This window comes from Pinus tabuliformis, chromosome 6 (genome assembly GCF_031772625.1).
Source record: "Pinus tabuliformis cultivar Carrire ecotype Pingquan chromosome 6, CPIR1, whole genome shotgun sequence".
Lineage (NCBI taxonomy): Eukaryota > Viridiplantae > Streptophyta > Pinopsida > Pinales > Pinaceae > Pinus > Pinus tabuliformis.
Window position 1 is genome coordinate 587,493,010 of NC_142292.1, and position 18,806 is coordinate 587,511,815.

At 33.8% G+C, this 18,806-nt stretch overlaps 1 non-coding gene across 1 annotated transcript; it reads right to left on the bottom strand.

Moving 5' to 3' along the window:
* Positions 1–10,263: 10,263 nt before the first annotated feature.
* TRNAK-UUU (transfer RNA lysine (anticodon UUU)) lies at positions 10,264–10,336 on the bottom strand. The gene has a single exon. It is a non-coding gene; the product is annotated as a tRNA-Lys (tRNA).
* Positions 10,337–18,806: the final 8,470 nt, after the last annotated feature.

Here is an 18,806-nt window from a genome sequence, read left to right on the forward strand (position 1 = left end):
CACATCTTCACTAGGTTCAACTGTCTTTTCTAGAATATCCTTCTTTAATTGCCTATTGTCTTGTTGCAATAATGCAATAACCAAATGGGCCTTCTTCAAATATTCTTGCAATTGTGCAATCTATTTGACTTTGTCATCAACAACCTCATCTTCTGGTATGGTTTCCATGGCTTCAAATGTTTTCTCCAAGGGAAGCCTTTTTGCAGCATACCTAGTGAGGGGCTTTTTAGGGACATCCACCACTTCTGGAGAAAACTGTAGCTTCTTGTCTTTCTTCTTTCTTTTTGACTGTAATGTAGTTGAGGGCCTCTTCAATGAACTTCCAGTTGGGGATTAAATGTCTTATACCACTGTTGAGGGTGTTTCTTTCTTGCTCAAAGAACTAGTTGGTAATTCAACCACCAAGTTTGAATAATATACAAATGATTGCCATGATTGATTTGTTTTATTTAGCTCCTCCAATACCAAAAAATTAGTTAAGGAAAAGTTGAAAAGGCTAGGTTCCACTTGAATTTTTTTCCCTGCACTTTGTCTACCATCTTGCTAAGACTCTTGGATAGATAGAAGGGAAAATTCAAGGGGCTCTTCCTAGTAAAATTCATCAAGAGTCTGAAATGGTATTGATAAATACTTCCAAGCCTACCCTCACATGTGAAATACCTATGAATAGCTTGAAAAATCTTACTGTGATGTTCAAGTAAATATTATTTAGGAACAATGGACCCATACTCCTTATCACTATACTCAAGTGTCAAAAAATATTTATAATGAGCAATATCAAGGGGCATGCCCTTGAACGAGAATCTTTGTTGCAGTTGATATTGTGACCTTTGAAACTGGAAAGGTGAGCTCTCCAATCTTAGCCTCTAACCCATTAAATTTCATTGAAAACTCCTTAGTAAGTTGTGCATTATACCCTTCAATTTTTTCACAAAACCTAATACATCCCACCTGCTCAAAATCAACTATGATAGTTGGGCCTGCATTGATAAATGTGAGGTGTTGGGGTTCAAATATGACAATAACACCTCCCTTTTGTTTTTCTCCTCTGGAGTCGACATGGTTTTTTTGTTTTGCAGCAGGGGATACTCTAAGGTTTTAATGCAAACTTAATTTGAGCAACAAGTGTAAAGGAAAATATAAAAAGGGCTCCAAATTAAGCCTTTGATAATAATCAAGAAGAAAACCCTATAAAACAAATCAATTAGCACAAACTTCCTCCTGAAACCCCCAAGACAACTAGTACATGCTCGGTTCTGGTGACAAAAAATTCAAAAAGACAGGTGCAATGCCATAAGTGTAGCGCATGAGAAAACAAGCTTCATACACTTCTAAGGCACACAAAATTATGGTAAGGATATTCAATTCAGTTTAATGGAATGGAAAACTTTGCATATGGAAGCTTCAAATCAGATTTTTTTACAGTTTGGTAAAGGTAATCACAAATATGAAACACATAGAGAAAGCACAACGAATAGAGAAAACACAACAAATGGAAGAAAGCGTAATGATGGTCAAATATGGTATCTTGCAAGTTTCTATGTTGTTTTATTAGCTCATGCATGCAATTGGGTAATCATTCAAAACCAAGGTACTGAATAAAACTGGAGTTTTCACCTGTGAGAGAGATTTGACCACCGGGTTGAAAGAAACACATCATTGTCTGCAAACGTAGCGCTCCCCTGCCTCCTTTATGCAAAAACCAAAAATGACCACACAACGAACTTCTAATGGGAAAAATGGAGAACTGAGATATCATGTATGAAGATAACATGCAATTAACCTCCCAAGGTGGACGAGAGCAGACTTGTGGCGATAATTATGATTTGAAATTGAATGAACAAATCGTAGCACTTGGAAAAAGTGCAACATCCTCCTCTTGATCATTGTATTGTTGCTGATGTCATGACTAATCAGGATTTGACATTTTAACTGATTCAAGACACCTACAAATTTGTGCCCATGATAACAAAGCATGGCAACACAATATTGCTTATTATTTGTTGATGCAACTTGACCCCTTGGGATATAAAAGACCATATTTGTAACTCTTGACACACTTTGATATATTTACAATGAATAATAAAAGAAATTATTCCCACCTAAGACCTAAAGCTCGATCTTCCATAATATCATAGGCACACTTTTATGCTTTTGATAAAATTTGAAAGACAAAATTTATTTTTGACTACTATGACTATAGGATACTAATAGGTGGAGTATTGATTAGGCCTAGGAATCCTCAATCGTTGTATGGAAGGATGTACGGTAAAGCCTAGAGACTAGGAGATAGGAAAATTCCTCACAGTGTAGGTGGAGAACTCTGGTGGCATCCATGCTTGTTTAGGGCATAGTGATTCGATGGGGATTGCGGTAAAGCTTGGTTATATTGATGAGGGTGAGGTGGTTTAGCATTGGGAAGCTCTAGTTGATTTTTGGTTATGAGTCCCACATTCATGCTTGGAATATGGCACGAGGGTGATTGGATGAAAGAAATATTTGGTTCAGGTAATCTATGGTTGGGGGGTACGTGGAAGTCCCAAACCTATTTGGCTTTTGCATTCATTAATAAAAGTTCCTTTCTTTGGTATTTTATGAGAAAATGTATTGTTTCATATGTGGAATTTATGGTTGTTGTATCCTTGTTATTTCTGTCGTTTATATGTTGGTTATGAGTATGCGTTATGACAACGATGATGTATGGATCTGATCATGTTTTGATTTGTAAATGAATGAACAATTAATATATGACCTAATATATGATAATGTAGCTAACGTGATAAGTAATCAATGCTTCTTAGCGATTCTAAGATAAGTATGAGACCCCTATGCTCATATCTGTTGTTATGACCGACATAATATAGATTTGTGACATGTTTGACAAAATGATTGTCATGGCTAGTAAGGCTTAGATCAAGTCTTTATTCAGGTATTTGCATTAGTATCATTGTTTCAATGTTATTTATCATTTTTGAAGTTTTCATGAAGTTATGGGTAGTGGCCTGAGTCTTGGTCCTGAAAAAGTGGTAAAGAATCTGGGGTCACTGGCACAAAACTAGCTGAAAAAGTCCCTAGTCGCTGGCATGCCCTTGTTGTGGAAGAAAATGGAGGGTCCCATTCACATGCATGCCCATGTCATGGGAGCGACTAAAGCTCTAGTTCAGTAAAATGTCAATTTACGTCAAGGGTTGGTCACCTGCAAGGGTTGGTTGGTTCTTGAAGGTTATGTAATTGTACATGGGGAATTGAGTCAAATCATAGTATCCTCTTGTCACATGTTTACCCCAGTGGATTGGTTAACTTGGGTAAATGTGGGAGGAGGGTGTTACAATGTTCCCCCAAGGGGGACGATTTTGTAACAACCCCTATTTAAAGTTTCATGTAATAAAGGATAATAAAGGAAAAATAAGACCAAGGTCATGGGACACGTATTTTAAGTTGAATGTTGGGAAAACACTTTAGTGGGCATCATTTGTAGTTTAATAATGGATATGGAAATTGGCAAATGAAAAGAGGAAATAATTGAAATTTAATTATGAAAATAAAGGAAAATAGGAGAAAGGGAAGGTGAAGAGACACAAATTTGATTGTAAGGGAAATTAGAGGAAAATGAAGAAAAAAAGGGGACATCAATGATAAAAATGCATCAAAGAAACAATTCACATATTTTTGTCATTACAACTTTTGTCAGTTTTGTTTTGGCTCTCATTCACTCTTACACACTTAGAGCATTCTTGGAGCACTTTAGCATCCACTTGGATTTGGAGAAAGGAAAGTAATCAAGAAAAATAAGGAAGGACAAACAAGGGAAAGTGATGGGAAGCAAGGAGAAGGGTGGATCAACAACTTCAACAAGAATATATTGCAAGTATCAGGTTGCATGTGTGCTTTCCTTGTTGGGATGTGAATGCATGTTACATGCATTTGTTTATTTGGTTCATTTTTTTTCATTGGAATGGGTCTTTCCTTGTTTGAAAATGGTTTTAGCCTTGTGTTGCCATTTCCTTGATAGCCATGGTGTGATGGGATTCATTCTTGGTTGAGCTTAGGATTTTCGGAAGGTTTTGGAACCGAATGAGGTGGTCTCAGGAAAATCCCAAGGGTTTCGGGTGGAGATGGTTTTCTCCGAGAAGCCATCGACAGGTGGGTGGAGACAAGAAAAATCCTTAAGGTATGTTGAAGGAATTATGAGGCATCCAAGCTTGGTTTGGTTTTGTGATCTTAGGACCTATTTAGGTGAGATCATGGTAGCTTGAGGGTGGAGGTGGTTTAACCTTTGGAGTCACTGCTTGGTTATGTATTGGTTTATCCCATGAGATTCAACATTCATGCTTGGAATATGGCATGGGGGTGATTGGTTGAAAGAAAGATTTGGTTCAACCCAATTTATGGTCGGGTGGTACATGGAAGTCCCTGACTTGGTTGGATTTTGCATAAGTTAATATATGTTATTCTTCTAATGTAATTAATGAGCACAAGTACTTGTTATTATGATAATTTTATGGTTGATTTCTCATGGTTTTTATTCTAGTTATATGTTGGTTATATACCTGGTTATATGATGTGCTCTAGCTATGGATATTGCTCATGATTTGATAGTTTAATGAATGGTTGATGAATGCATGGTCTAATAAGTATTGTTGCAACTATCTTGAGAAGGAATTGAACCTTCTTGGTGATTCCCAGATGAATTTCAGAAGTTTATGATCAGAAATGAATTCATGACCTGTAGCTTATATGTTTATCATGTGTTTGATGAAATTCCTCTCATATACTAGGCATGTCTTGGTCAAGATCTTATTCAAGTTTTGAATAGTTATCCTTATTATCATGTTATTTATGTTTTCGGAAACTTATAGGCAGTTATGGGCAGTGGTCTGGAGGCTTTCCTGAAAACGTGGCATAGATCACGTGACCAAATACACATAATAGGGTATTTTTTGTCATAACTGCATGCAAGCAAGCTTATGGGCACGGTCCAAGCCTCATTATTGCATGCATATTGTGTAAAGGGTGTGGTTTGGGTGTTAATTAAGTGAAAAAGAGTTCTATCTCAAGGATTGATCACCTGGGGTGGTTTTCAGGCTCTTAAGCGATGTGTAGTCTCTAAGGGATGTCAATAAGTTGTCATATTGTAGACCCCACTTGCATCATTGGAACTCAGAGGTCGGGCCATGTCAGAGTAGCACTCAAATCATGTTTACCTTGGCGAGCTTGTCAAAGTGGGTAATTGTGGGAGGGGGTGTTACATTGTTTCTCAATGCATGTACTTGATGAGTAAAGATAAAGAGAGTTGGGTCTTGAGCTAGTTTGACTTGGGAATGATTGATCTCACAAACCCAATTATCATCCCATGATGGAGGAAAAGAGAGATGATAAAGTAAGAGATATTGTCAAGTTATTTCTTAAAGAAGCACTTATGCATTAGAGATGATATCACAATTTTAATCCCAAAAAATAAAAGTTGTGTAGATCAAGTAAATTTCAATGGATTATAAGATAAAAGAAAGACAATAATAAACCCATCTTAAATATTATTTTTTGAAGCTTTGGTATCCTTCATTATATGATAATGTATGAGTTGTATTAATATTTAATATAATATCATAAATCATCCTTGTTCCAATAAATAAAGTTGGGTAGAATGGAGGGATGAAAAGGCATTAATGAACCATGACTTTTCTAATATTTGGCTTCTCGATGTTATGAATTGAGATCCATTATTTGGCAATAACTACGTGTTTATGTATTACTCTAAAATATATATTATCAATTTTTTTTTATAACATTATTGATTTGATGAAGATTTTTTAATTTTATGTATGAGGTTAAGGTATAATGCTTTTTCTTCTTGGTATCTAGAGGAATTAGCAAATGGGTTGGGCTCATGCTCATGTGACATAGGGTTGATTCCTATCGCTACCACTATAACCTCTAGGAAAACCCATATGCACCCCCATACACAACCCACACGTTAAATCAGGGGGATTTAAACCTCAAACTACATAGTTTATATAAGACTTCATATCATGACCATTTCCAATCAAGTTTCCCCCTAGGGAGAAAGTTACAATGTTTTTTAAAGTTGTAATGACGTCATTTTAAAAATTGGATCTAGGTTGAAACCAACCTTTCTATGTAAAATGTTTAACTAGAAATTGCTACTGAGGGTTCAAAAAGTACATTGTTATAAGGTTTATACAAGCTTTAGTTTCATCCACATTGCACTTAAGTAAATATTATGTTTGATCCATATCGCACATATTTTCTATTTGGTTGTGATACATAATCTGTGGCACACTTTCTTCAATTCTCAAATGACATGCATTATATCATGTGGAAGAGCTTTGTTGTGTGACATAAAATGCAATGAAGGGAAATTTGGCTTAGAGGGAAAAGAAGAAAAACTTTCCTTGTCATGATAAAGGATAATTTTCATTGCATGGAAGGAAAATTTATCATAGTCTGATGCAACACATGTAGATAAACCTTTGGGAAATACGATATGTCATGGAGATGGGAATTTTCTTAGAAATGCAAGATCTTGTGGAAAAGGGGAAATTGAGACAATGCTTTGTCTCGTAGGTAAAAACACTTTGGAAATGTAATGTTGAAAAGGAAGAAATGCTTGGAAGATATGAGAAGGAAATGTTGGCCAAGTTTAAAAGGGAACTTTTGTCCTTGAAGTTCTCATAGTTAGCCATTTTTTCCTCTACTCTACCAAATTCAATCATCATACTCGACCATAGTCACTTTTAGTTAGCAATAGTTTGTCTTTGAGACATCTAAACATGTTTAACCAACCATGGCATTTCTATGATACCATATGATGAAGGGAAGATGAAAATTTATGGATGTCAAATGTGACAATGAAGTGCCACCAAATCAGACATTGATAGATAAACAACAAGACATAGAATCCAAAAAAACTCTTATTCAATAATGATGCCAATGAAATGCATGTAAATAAAAGATCCTTCATAGTATACTCTTTCAAAGACTTCTTGAAGACGTACACTCACTCAACTTATTGAATCATCAATATTTATATTAAGGTTCCTTTCGAAATCTCTGCAACTTTGCCAACTTATGCAACAACTATGATTATCCAAAAGCTTCCATGTATTTTGGTGGCTTGTAGATGAAGAAGTGGCCATGCTTTAATTTACATGATTATGATTTCCTGCCATTATTAAAAACACTTTACACACTACAATTTTTTGAAATTTTCCTTTCTGACACTCAAATAAAGTTTGTAGAGCACATTTTGTTTCATGAACACGAAATTTTCCTCGAAGCAATACGTCATGATAACATAAAGTTTAGAATGATGCGCTATGTCACAACAAAACACATTTTAGATGGATACAAAGTATGTCATGTTAAATGAAACCTTCTAAAACTTTGATCTTCCACATGGAAAGAAAATTCACCATGATGTTACATGTTGTGACAATGAAAATATGGAAGTGATGCGATAAAAAATAAAGTTCTAGAAACCTTTGTGTTGCATAGAAATATATGTTTATATGATGCAACATGAGTAATGTTTGGAGTGATGTGCTTTCTAATGGTTAATGACATTTTAGGTCCAATACACATTGCATCAAAATATAGAGAATTTCAATGTCTCCCACATACAAAATCTTTGACGTGATGTGATATGTTGCAACAAAGGAAATTATGGAGCAGCATAGTTTTCATGACCATATGTGTTTTAGTTGTGATACACACTACATCACGTTGATGGAAGTTTTTAATGAGTTTGGTGTTTTTCATGGAAATAAACATTGTCATGATGTGATATGCCATGACAAACAAACATTTGAAGCGATGTAATATATCACAACCAAATATAATTTTACATTCAATGTATTGAAAATAATTTATTTCATAAATTCGTATAATAATAAAAAACACCCTTTACTAAATATTAAAAGACAAAATCTTGTAGTTCAATCCACCCTGAACATCCAACTAGTGAACCCTTAATAGCTCTACAACCTCCTCAATTTGAACCTAAAATCCACAACACAAAAATAAAAATAAACAAAATTTCCAACAATTAAACACAAAACTGTCCTTATAATGCGAATTTACAAGTTCCAACAAATTTTTTGAAAAATGATAAAACTAGCATTTGCACTAGATGTTGCAAAGAAAACGTCATAAGGCGGTAGAAAAGGAACTAGTAGCTTGAATTGTCTTGTAAAATCGTTGCAATCTTTGCACAGTATTATAATGTTTCAAAATGATATATTTACAATGTCCAAGATCATTCAATCAACATTTATTACCAAGACAAAGAAAAATATAAATACATAGAGGAATCTATTGAACAATATCAAAGGTTGTCAAAAGCAAGAAGATACAAAAGTACAGTAGCCACCGATTGCAAATGAATTCAAGATAGAAGCAACAATTCTGAATTAGATGAGAACTTTCATGGAAAATTTAATACTGGCAACCACATGTTGAAAGTTATATATTATTACTACATAAGGACCAGTGATAGGGTAAGATAAAAGAGATCTGAGGGTTTAAATTCCCTCAAAATTCTTTTTATTTTCCACAAATCGATGGAATAATTAGTCATTCATAGGTGGAACAATCAAAAGGCGGAAAATGTCAATAACTACACAAATGAAAAACCATTTACAATATTAACTCAAGCTAGATTAATGAACCTATTTACACCAATCTAGACATAAATGAAATAGCTCTCATTTGTGCTGTTTGATTTTGAGTTTTGGGCAGGTGAAGCTCGGAACTCAAATGACACTCACAACTTCTTAAGCACCCATGTTCTCATAGTTTATGGGTGCTTAACACAGGGAACTCTCTAATCACCTAACCCAATAGCGAAGGTGAATAGTAACCTGCCCATAGGGGGAGGATGATTTTTCAATAAATCACGATGTGTTTAAGTTTGAAAGCAATGGTATTTTTCTACCAAATACAACTACCCACAAATAACTTCAGCACTTGAGGGATAATTTTCCATATGAAGTTGTTGTGCATGAGTTGAAGAAGGATTGTTTGTGCTTTGGGAATTGACTGATGTGCAATGATTATGTTGTTAAAATTCAAAGCAACCTAAACAAGGAGATAGAAGAATTGATTGCAAACATACAACTCGGCTTTCTCTTAAAACTAAATTTATTCACATATGTGTAGTGAAAATCTTATACAACACATTTTGTCTTATGCTTTCAAGGTTTATTCCCCATAACATGTTTTTTTTCCATTCTCATTTTCTGCGAGTATATAGAAAATTCATGTGGATGGCCATGCCTGTGGATATCGAGAAAGTGGGCTGCATTTTGTGCCTTTTCTCCTTTACAAAATCGTGCACTAACAAAAGAGGGAATCCAGTCTGTCATAGGAAATTTTCTAAATCTTTGAACTGACCATTACAATTGAACCAACTTACATCGATCTCACCCCTTAACCAAAAGGAGGATGCCCAAGCAACTTCTTTTACATCTATTGGATCACATGAAGGAGACAAATGGGATAGAAAACTAATTACAAATTAGGCAACCATTGTGCTAAAAAATACAAAATGCCATACTCATGAAAGGGCCATCTATGTTTTATGTTCCTTAGGGAGAGGGCTTTGTCCTCAAAAATACAAAATGCCATACTCATGAAAGGACCATCTATGTTTTATGTTCCTTAGGGAGAGGGCTTTGTCCTCTATTCATAGATTTTGTCCTCCTCTATTTGTAGATTTTGTCCTAATATTTTGCTAGAGCAGGGGATGGCAATGCGAATTTGTAACAGGTGATGGCGAATTTTGTAACAAGTGATGGAGAATTTGTAGCAAATTTTGTAACAAATGATGGAGAATTTGTAGCAAATTTTGTAACAAATGATGGAGAATTTGTAGCAGCGATCTCTTCATTAATGTAACAAGTTCTCTTTAATAAAAGAAGTGTGTTGTTTTTTAAATTATTACCCTTACGATTTTTGAAATTTATTAAAATATATTAATAAAATAAAATATACTCATTTTATTAAAATATATTAATAAAATAAAATTTAAATTACTTATTTTATTATTTATTTATTTCTTAGAAAATGTATAATTTTTAAACCGTTGGAATATAAATAAAATAACTTTTATTAATAAGAATGTAGTTTGTCGTTACGGTAACGAACTATATGATGATCTGATAGTGAAAATCCAACAAAAAAGTAAGTGTATTACTAAGAAGACAGTATATATCGTATTATTCTTTCCAATTTCTTCCGACTCGGCGCCGTCTGTGGGAATCGAACCCACGACCACGTGGTTAAAAGCCACGCGCTCTACCAGCTGAGCTAAGACGGCCTGTACGACAAATTTGAATATCTAATTCTTTATAAAGATCTGATTTAATTAGAGAAAAAAGATAAATTTACGAGGGTTAAAAAAAGAAAAAAACAAAAATATATTTGATATTTGGTAATGGGTAGAATGTTAACCTAAAATCTTGGGGCAGCAAAATTCATACACAAGTTTTCTCTAAATTTTTTTAACAAAATATATTTGAATACAAAGTTCCGATGGGTCTGTGTGGCTTCAATTACATTTCCGAGCTTTTAGTAAGCACCGTTAGAGAAAATCGCTCTACCCGCTGAGCTGAGACAGCCTTCTTTAATTTATTTATTTTGCCAAATTACATATATTTTCTTTGTTTTCACGTAAAAAATTGCAGAACAATCCTCATGTTTTATTACGCCATAGTGTTTTGTATGTTTGGAGTGCGTATGGTTAGATTTAATAATTTATTGTTTAGAGTGTTTATTATTTTTTATATAACTTTATTAGGTTAAAATTATGTGAGTTTTGAGATGATATGTCACTGAATTTTGGTTACATTAAAGTTTAACAAAGTTTTATCACTATTAATTTATTATTAAATAATTAGATGAAGAGGTTTGATCTTCATAAACTTTGTAATCCAATCTTAAGTATAGCATATTCTTAATACTTTTAAATCTAATTGTAATTAGACATATACTAATCCAGTTTATTAGCGCTGGTTGTTCTCATTTTCTTTCCACAGATGCTTGTCTGGTTGGTGCATTGGTGCCACTTCTGCACTTTATTGATGGGCTGCCTTGTTTTTTCTGGGGCGCTATTGGCCTTTTGGGGCTTTATTTGGGATATGTTAAGCAGATTTTCTGGGGTTTATTCCTTTATCTGCTACCCTGTCTGAGGGCATTTCTGGATACTTCTTTTGGATTAATTTTGTAAGTGGCTCGGTCCACGTTTCTGCATATGCTTCTTGCATTTGCAATATGTAATCTTCTTTTATGAATATATCATGCTTTTTCTTCTTGAAAAAAAAAAACATGTTAAGTTCAAGTTAAGAATGAAGTAATTAAACTTGCAAATAAGGCCATAGAAATTATAAGATACTTTCATGATATTTTGATGGATCCTCATTATGGAAAATTGGTTTCTTTTCCTTTTCCTTTCTCCAATTTGTTTAAAAGATAGTTAATTTTTCATTAGGAATTATAATTTTCCATTACGAATTATGAGATACTTTCTTGATATTTTGATGGATCTTCATTATGAAAAATTGGGATTTCTTTTCCTTTTTCCAATTTGTATAAAATATAATTATTTTTTCAATAATTTATTTACATATGAATAAATATTATTGTTAATTTTAAAATGTTAATGAGAATATATGTATTTCAATAGTAAATCAAATTTTATTTATTTTATACTTTATTTATAAATATGGTTTTCAAAATGTACTACAAAGACAAGACTTTCTATTGGAGGTTTTTTAGAAACCCTTAAAAAAATAGCCTTAAAATCCATTTGTAGTAGAGGTCACTAGTGGAGTTGGGCAAATGAATATTTTTGTAGATGTTTTTTTAATGATGCGTCTATAATACACTAACAAATTGATGTGTTATAAAATTATACACATAGGTGCTTAATATCATATGATGCATCATGACATAGTTAATTATTTATAAAAATAAAAACATAATGGTGTGCTTAGTACACAATGTGCATCAGTGTGTATACTACTAGATAGCACCAAAAAATGGTTAAAAAAAAAAAAAACCCGGTTGTAAAGATTATTTTTCCCAATCCAATGCTATATTCTCACGAAGCCTTAGTGCTAAATCCATATATGAACGACCCTGTGCATAAACAATATGACACACCATTGTAGAATTTTAAACTTAAAAATAACAATGCGCTTATAATACTATATGTGTCCGCACCATTAGTTGAACTAAAGGACCTAGTGCTTAATAGAAAGTGGTGCACCATTGTTGGGTTTTTTTTATAAAAATAAAAACCATAGTGCACTATCTATATCAGGTGCATTGGCACATATGCTACTCGATAGCACCAGAAAAAGGTTAAATTTAAAAATGTCGGTCGTAAAATTCATTTCAACCATTTCGGTGCTATACTCCCATGAAGCATCGATGTTATTCCTATATTGAAACGCCCTAGTGTGTAAAGAAAAAGGTGCACCGCTCTAAGGTTTTTAATTTTAAAATTGTAGTGCACTAGGTGAAACCAGAGCACCAATGCGTATACTACTCAATAACACTAAGCAAAGGTTAAATTTAAAAAATGCCAGTCGTAAAATCCATTTTCACCATTTTGTCGCTATATTCCCACTAAGAACCAATGTTATTCCTGTATTGAAATGCCTTGGTGCGTAAAGAACAAGGTGTACTGCTATAGGGTTTTTAATTTAAAAAATAGCAGTTCGCTTACGAAATGGTACGCACTAGTGAAATCACTGTAGCACACTAGAACATGGTTAAATAAAAAAACCTACCGTCCTTAAAATTCATTTTTACCATTCACAGTGTTGTAGAGCTCTCAAGCACTAGTGCTACTCTTGCCTCTATGAAGCACCATGTCATCGATGCTTCTCTTGCTTTCCATCCTTCGGTTCGTTTCTCACTGTGTGGCTTTCAGATTTTTTCAAATGGTGGTCAAATTTGTTTTATTCATTTACATGGCAACCATGCCTCTCCAACAAGCAAATATTCAGGTAATGTCTATGTTTCTCTCTAATTTATTTTTTAAGCGGAGTAGAATTGAAAATTAGATAAAAAAGGCCATTGTTTTTAAAATTATTTTTGCCTGCGCAGTGCGTTCGATAGATTCGGCTCGCATCGGTTATGGTGCACCCAATAAGTTTACAGGATGCACTGCAAATCGATGTGTTTGGTTGACGCACCAAAGTTTTGTTGATGCATTTGGTAAATTGAAATTCACTAGTAAAAGTTATAATTTTTATGGCAGTGCATTTGATAAAAGTTGCTTCCCGATGCATTTATTTTTACCAAATGCATGACTTGAAAAATATTAATAAAATATAGCTTCATGCATTTGTTAACCTGAACATTCCATTTTGGGCAAGCTGCTTACAAACTGACACATCTTACGGGAGAGGCTACCACGGACAACTGCCCACATCAAGAGGGGTCACCAGCACTGATTGATTCACTTTATTCAATTGATTATTCAGCCCCTTTAGCCCCGCTAATATTCGACTTTTCCCTTCGACTTGACAACTTTAGCTTCACCGTGGGGTAATTATTCTTGGGTGGCTGCGAAAAGGTTATGTATACGCATCAGTGCACAATATTATGTCGATGCACCGCGTTGAAAAATACAAATAACCAATGTGTTTGTATGTGTGCATATTAAAATCAATGTGTTAAGTCGATGTACGCACCGTGGGCGGTGCGTTGCCATTTTTGTGGCACCCTGTGTCTGGTGCATTCCTATTTTTTTGACGCACCGAGGATGGTTTTTTATTTTTTTAATTGAAAGTTATATGTCCATATTTATAAACACATTTTTCATTTAATAATTTTTTTTAATGTTTTATGTATGAGGTTGATGTATTTTATATGTCAATCATGCAGAGACATCAATAAAGGGACGGGCAACAACAATAGGAGAAAAGGGTGGACCAATACATTATGGTGTGACTGTGGGAGGCATGAGAGAGGGAGAGTGATTTATACCCTTTCCCTATTACCTCAACATCCCAAGTCCTCTTAAAGAATGTAGGCCTCCTTAAGTACTATGAGGAGGCTACGTCCCTAAAGGGGCACTATCACTTGTTTGCACAATTGATCCATCGGTCCTGATCAATCGTATCAACCCACTGAGGAGGACATTTATTTTATCTCTCAGAGATATGTTGAGGATCATGTAGTGCATCCAACATATTTTCAAGTGTTTGGTGGAAAACTATGGATTCCCTCTTTTTGTGCAAAGGAGGTTAGGTTCCTCTCACTATTAATAAGTACCATTGCACATGATACTAGTGATGGGAAACACATTAGTTGCTTTATTTTGTTTTATGTTGATTCTTTGGTGCATAGGCCACGATGTATGAGATGGTCTTCCTTCTTTTGCAACAACTTTGTATGGCTTTAGATAGATGTCGTGTTATGATACATGAGAGAGAGAACTTCCCTTTTGCTTTTTGTTTATTTTTTGAGAATTTTCTGGAGACGAGACCTACTTTTGACTGTTTCCCTCCTAGGCTAATGATTGAGGTGAAAATTCACATGTGGGGTGAGATGATGCCCAAGAGGGACTAGCCAAAATATCCAACCAGGATTTCTGCCAAGGCACTGACTCTTCTAGCTAGTGAGGATGACCACATGTTTGTCTTCGTGTCATGTCCTTATGCGGGGATGGATTGGCGATAGTGTCCCAACATCCTCTTCACACTGGATGAGCCTACAAATGATAGAGGTAATATTAGTGTTTTCTTTAAATTAATCTAGTTTCATTTCATTGTCTTAATTAATTAGAATAAAATTTATTCTAGCATGTAATTTAAATTGCTTGGTTAAATTGTTTAATGAAATTGTCTAATTATTGTTCTGTACTATATATTTGTAGATATTGACACATTTGTTGGGGACATGCCTCCAACCCCACTAAATGTAGATATGGAGATGGTCGAGGTAGTGGAGGGTGAGGCACATCCATAGATGAAGATGAGGGTGGGCATCCAATTGTGTAGGGCTACTGCCAGATTCAAGATGGATTACTGCAACCAAATTGTTATACTTTTGGTTGAGGAGGGAGTTTTCATTGCGATGGCTTGAGACATCAAGGAAAATCCTATGCTCCTAGAGTTCTTGAGGGATTTTCCATGCAATATGATGAGTCTTATGCATCATTTCATTGGAGATACTAGGATATTGGTAGCTGCAAGGAGGGATGGACATGCAACAGATACACATGAGTCTTCACCCAGTACTGCCCCATCAGATCATGATGATGATCATGGTGATGATCCTTTTGGTGATTAGGGTGGTGATCCTTCAGATACACATTCTTCACCTAGGCGTACTACATCATCGGATCATGATCAGGGTGTCAGTGATCCTTCTAGTAGTACTCCATCTCCTCATCATTCACCTCATGATCACCCAATACCTCATGTTTCTCCTCCTAGAGTAGAACAACCACCTTCTCCTCCACCTCATCGTTCTACTCTTGAGGTAGTTGACCATTCATCGTCTTCTGCTACAGACCAGGCTGCTACTACTACTGTTGTATCAGATATTTGACTTGATGCCATTATTTGACTTGTTTGTATATATATATATATATATGTATATATGGTGCATTTTTTTCCATGTTGATGTACTTAATTTATATGTTGGTGTTGATGTGTATATTGTTAGGTCATGTTAGATATGTTCATTTAATGTGCTTGCAGATAGATGTGTATGTGATAGTAGTTATTTGACATGAGATGCATCTTTGAGGATGTGTATGGTGATGATAACTTACAATGCTTTTGTTTTGTTATATGTGATCATAATGATGATGCCATGTTAGATTATTAGATTTGTCTCCTAGCTAATGATGTTTATATATGCTAGAGGTGTATATAATCAAGTGATGTTCGCAAATTTGAATGTGTATTTTAGATGATGTTTATGTTTGTTAGATGGTTATTATCGTGATGTTTATTTTTATGAAATTATATTTATTATAAATTATGTATTGGTGAACTTATATCAAAATTTTATATATGAAATTATATGCAAAACGACATACTTTATATTTTTTTGCAAAGATATTTATAAATTACAAAGTTTAATATGGTTGAAACTATAATTGTAAAATTACCATAAATGTTTTTCTATTTCTTAGATAGTTCATACATATTCATTCTAACCTAATTAATAAATATTTCAATACTCATAAGGAAAAGATAATTAAAGGTAAAATAATTTAGTTAGTTCTTAATAAAATGAAAATGTGTAACTCATTCAATTTTTAATAATAATAATAATAATAATAATAAATTATTCAAAAATACAATTTAAACAATGAAAAATTACACATGGTCTATATATAGAGATAGAAAACTACTATAGATCCATCTTAATCACAGATTTATAAAGTACTAAAAGAGATTAAATCTTTTGACATGTGCATATTTTTTCAAGTTTTGCATTCTAGAAAGAGATTTTCATATAATGAGATTTGGTCCCTCTCAGCTCTTGGTAGATCTGTTGTTAAGATGGATCTATACTGATTTATAAAATTAAATCTATTGTTAAATTTAAAAAACTTAAGTTTGAATTTTTTATAATTAATTTAGATTTAGTATAACTTAAAAGAAATCTATTTTAATAAAATTTAATTTATCACTAAAGTTATGAGAGTTTCAAGCAATTTAAATTTAATATTTATAGCAACTCTTACCAATTTAAATTAGAAAATTCATTCTCTAAAGAGGAGGAAGAAATGTAAAATAAGGCTTGTGAAGTTACTTGTATTTGGGGATTTGTTTTATTGGAAGTTCTACCTTAAAGAGGCAAGTGAATTTTGTTAAATTGTAGCAAGAAAATGATTCATTTGACTTGTGTCTTAGTTAAATGGAGAAATTCAATTTTTCACATCAGCAGGATGACTTTGATTGCAGTTAGCTGGAAGGACATGGCTTATTCTCCAACTTAAATCAGTCAATTCAAGTTTGTAGGCTAGAAGTAGAGTTGTGCATGGGTTGATTGCTAAGTTCTAGCAATCTAGTGGAGTTGTTGTTAGTTAAACTCAGTTATTTGAGCTCTAGTCATTCAGAGTTCAATTTAGTAGTTATAACAGTTGTTAAGTCATTGATCTCTCAATGAATTGATCAATTTACTAAAAATATCCCTAGTCATGCATGGAATTCGAATTTCCTAGTTGAGGTGGAGGAAAAATCACTTTGTAATTGTCAATTGTATACTAGTTAAGTATACATAGTTTTTGCATTTAGCAGATGGTCAATTCCTCTATCAATTGCATAAGGAAAAGGGAATTTCCTTATATCTTAGGAGCTAATTTCCTCAAGGATTTCACAAGCAAATAGGAGGAAGGCTGAGACCTATTTTGGCTAAGTGTTGGTCAGAGTAGGTCAATGAGAAGGAGATCAATATTGCAGTGTAGGTGGTGCTTCAGGATTGAAGTGGTCATTGTAATAGATCGATATTCTCATTTGAATTAATGCAAAGTAGTGGAGGGGTTTTTACCAGTTGGGTTCCCTTGTAAAATCATTATGTTCCTTGTGTTTTGATGGTTGCATGCTATTGCATGTGTTTCTATTGTGTGTTTTCCTTTCCACAAATTGAGTAGAAGAAATTTGTGTTTATTGTTTTAAGTCTGAATTCATTAGGAGCTACAAATTTCTTGCCATTTCTACATGTTATCAGAGCTATGAAATACTACATATAAAACTTGTTCCATATCTTCTCTTAGAGAACTCTTAGAGAAATTTCGATTTGCAAAGTTTTTGGTGTAGATTCTCTTTAGTGCAGGAAAAATGTCTTTTGCATTGAGAAATTTTGAGGTCTAAAATGGGTCTCCTAAGGAACATTATAAGATAATAGTGGAAATAATAAAATAATATTAGATTACATCATCAAATTTTAGAAGGAAAATATAAAAACTACTTTTTCAACCCGTATTTTCAACTTATCTCTCTATTGTTTTGCTCAAATTTCAAGTGGGAGAAGTCGTTGGATGCCAAATTTAATTTCTCATTCCGATATTACCCATGTTGCATACTTTCAATGGGCCATTCTATAATAAAAATGAGAAATACATGAAAAAATATGATTATAATCATGTTTTTCATGTATTTCTCATTTTTCGTGTAGCAGAGTCCATAGAAAGTATGCAACATGGGTACTCCTTGGATGGAGAATTGAAGTATGCATCCCATGAGTGCTCCCGCTTAGAATTTGAGTAAAATAATAGGGACATAAGTTGAAAATATGAATTAAAAATGTAGTTTTATTATTATTATTATTATGTTTTTACTTTTTTACTCCAAAAATGGTGAATCATCCCCCATGGTTGACATCATAATATTGAATCCTATTGGTTCTTATAAAGTTGGTTTTAGTTGTACATTTTTGTATCGAGGCCTATTTTAAACCTCAAAATTTCTCTAATTATTGATTGAGGCTTGAGTATGCATTATAGGGCACCTCAAAAATTTGTGCTTGAAAAGATAGGATGGTAGTTGTCTTGGATGAGAATGGGGTATGGGAATACACAAAAACTGATATTCCAAAACCAACAACATCATATGCACAGGAACTTTCTCAGTGGAAGAAAGACACAACAAAAGGCAAGAGGATTATTCTCGAGGGTGTTAGAGATAATGTGATTTCAAGCTTTCACAATAAGGATACTCCTTTTGCATTGTGGAAAACTCTCACAAATCTATTCTAGAGTAGAAGTGATGTCAGGAACTTAGCATTGAGAGATAAAATTAGGAGCATTTGAATGC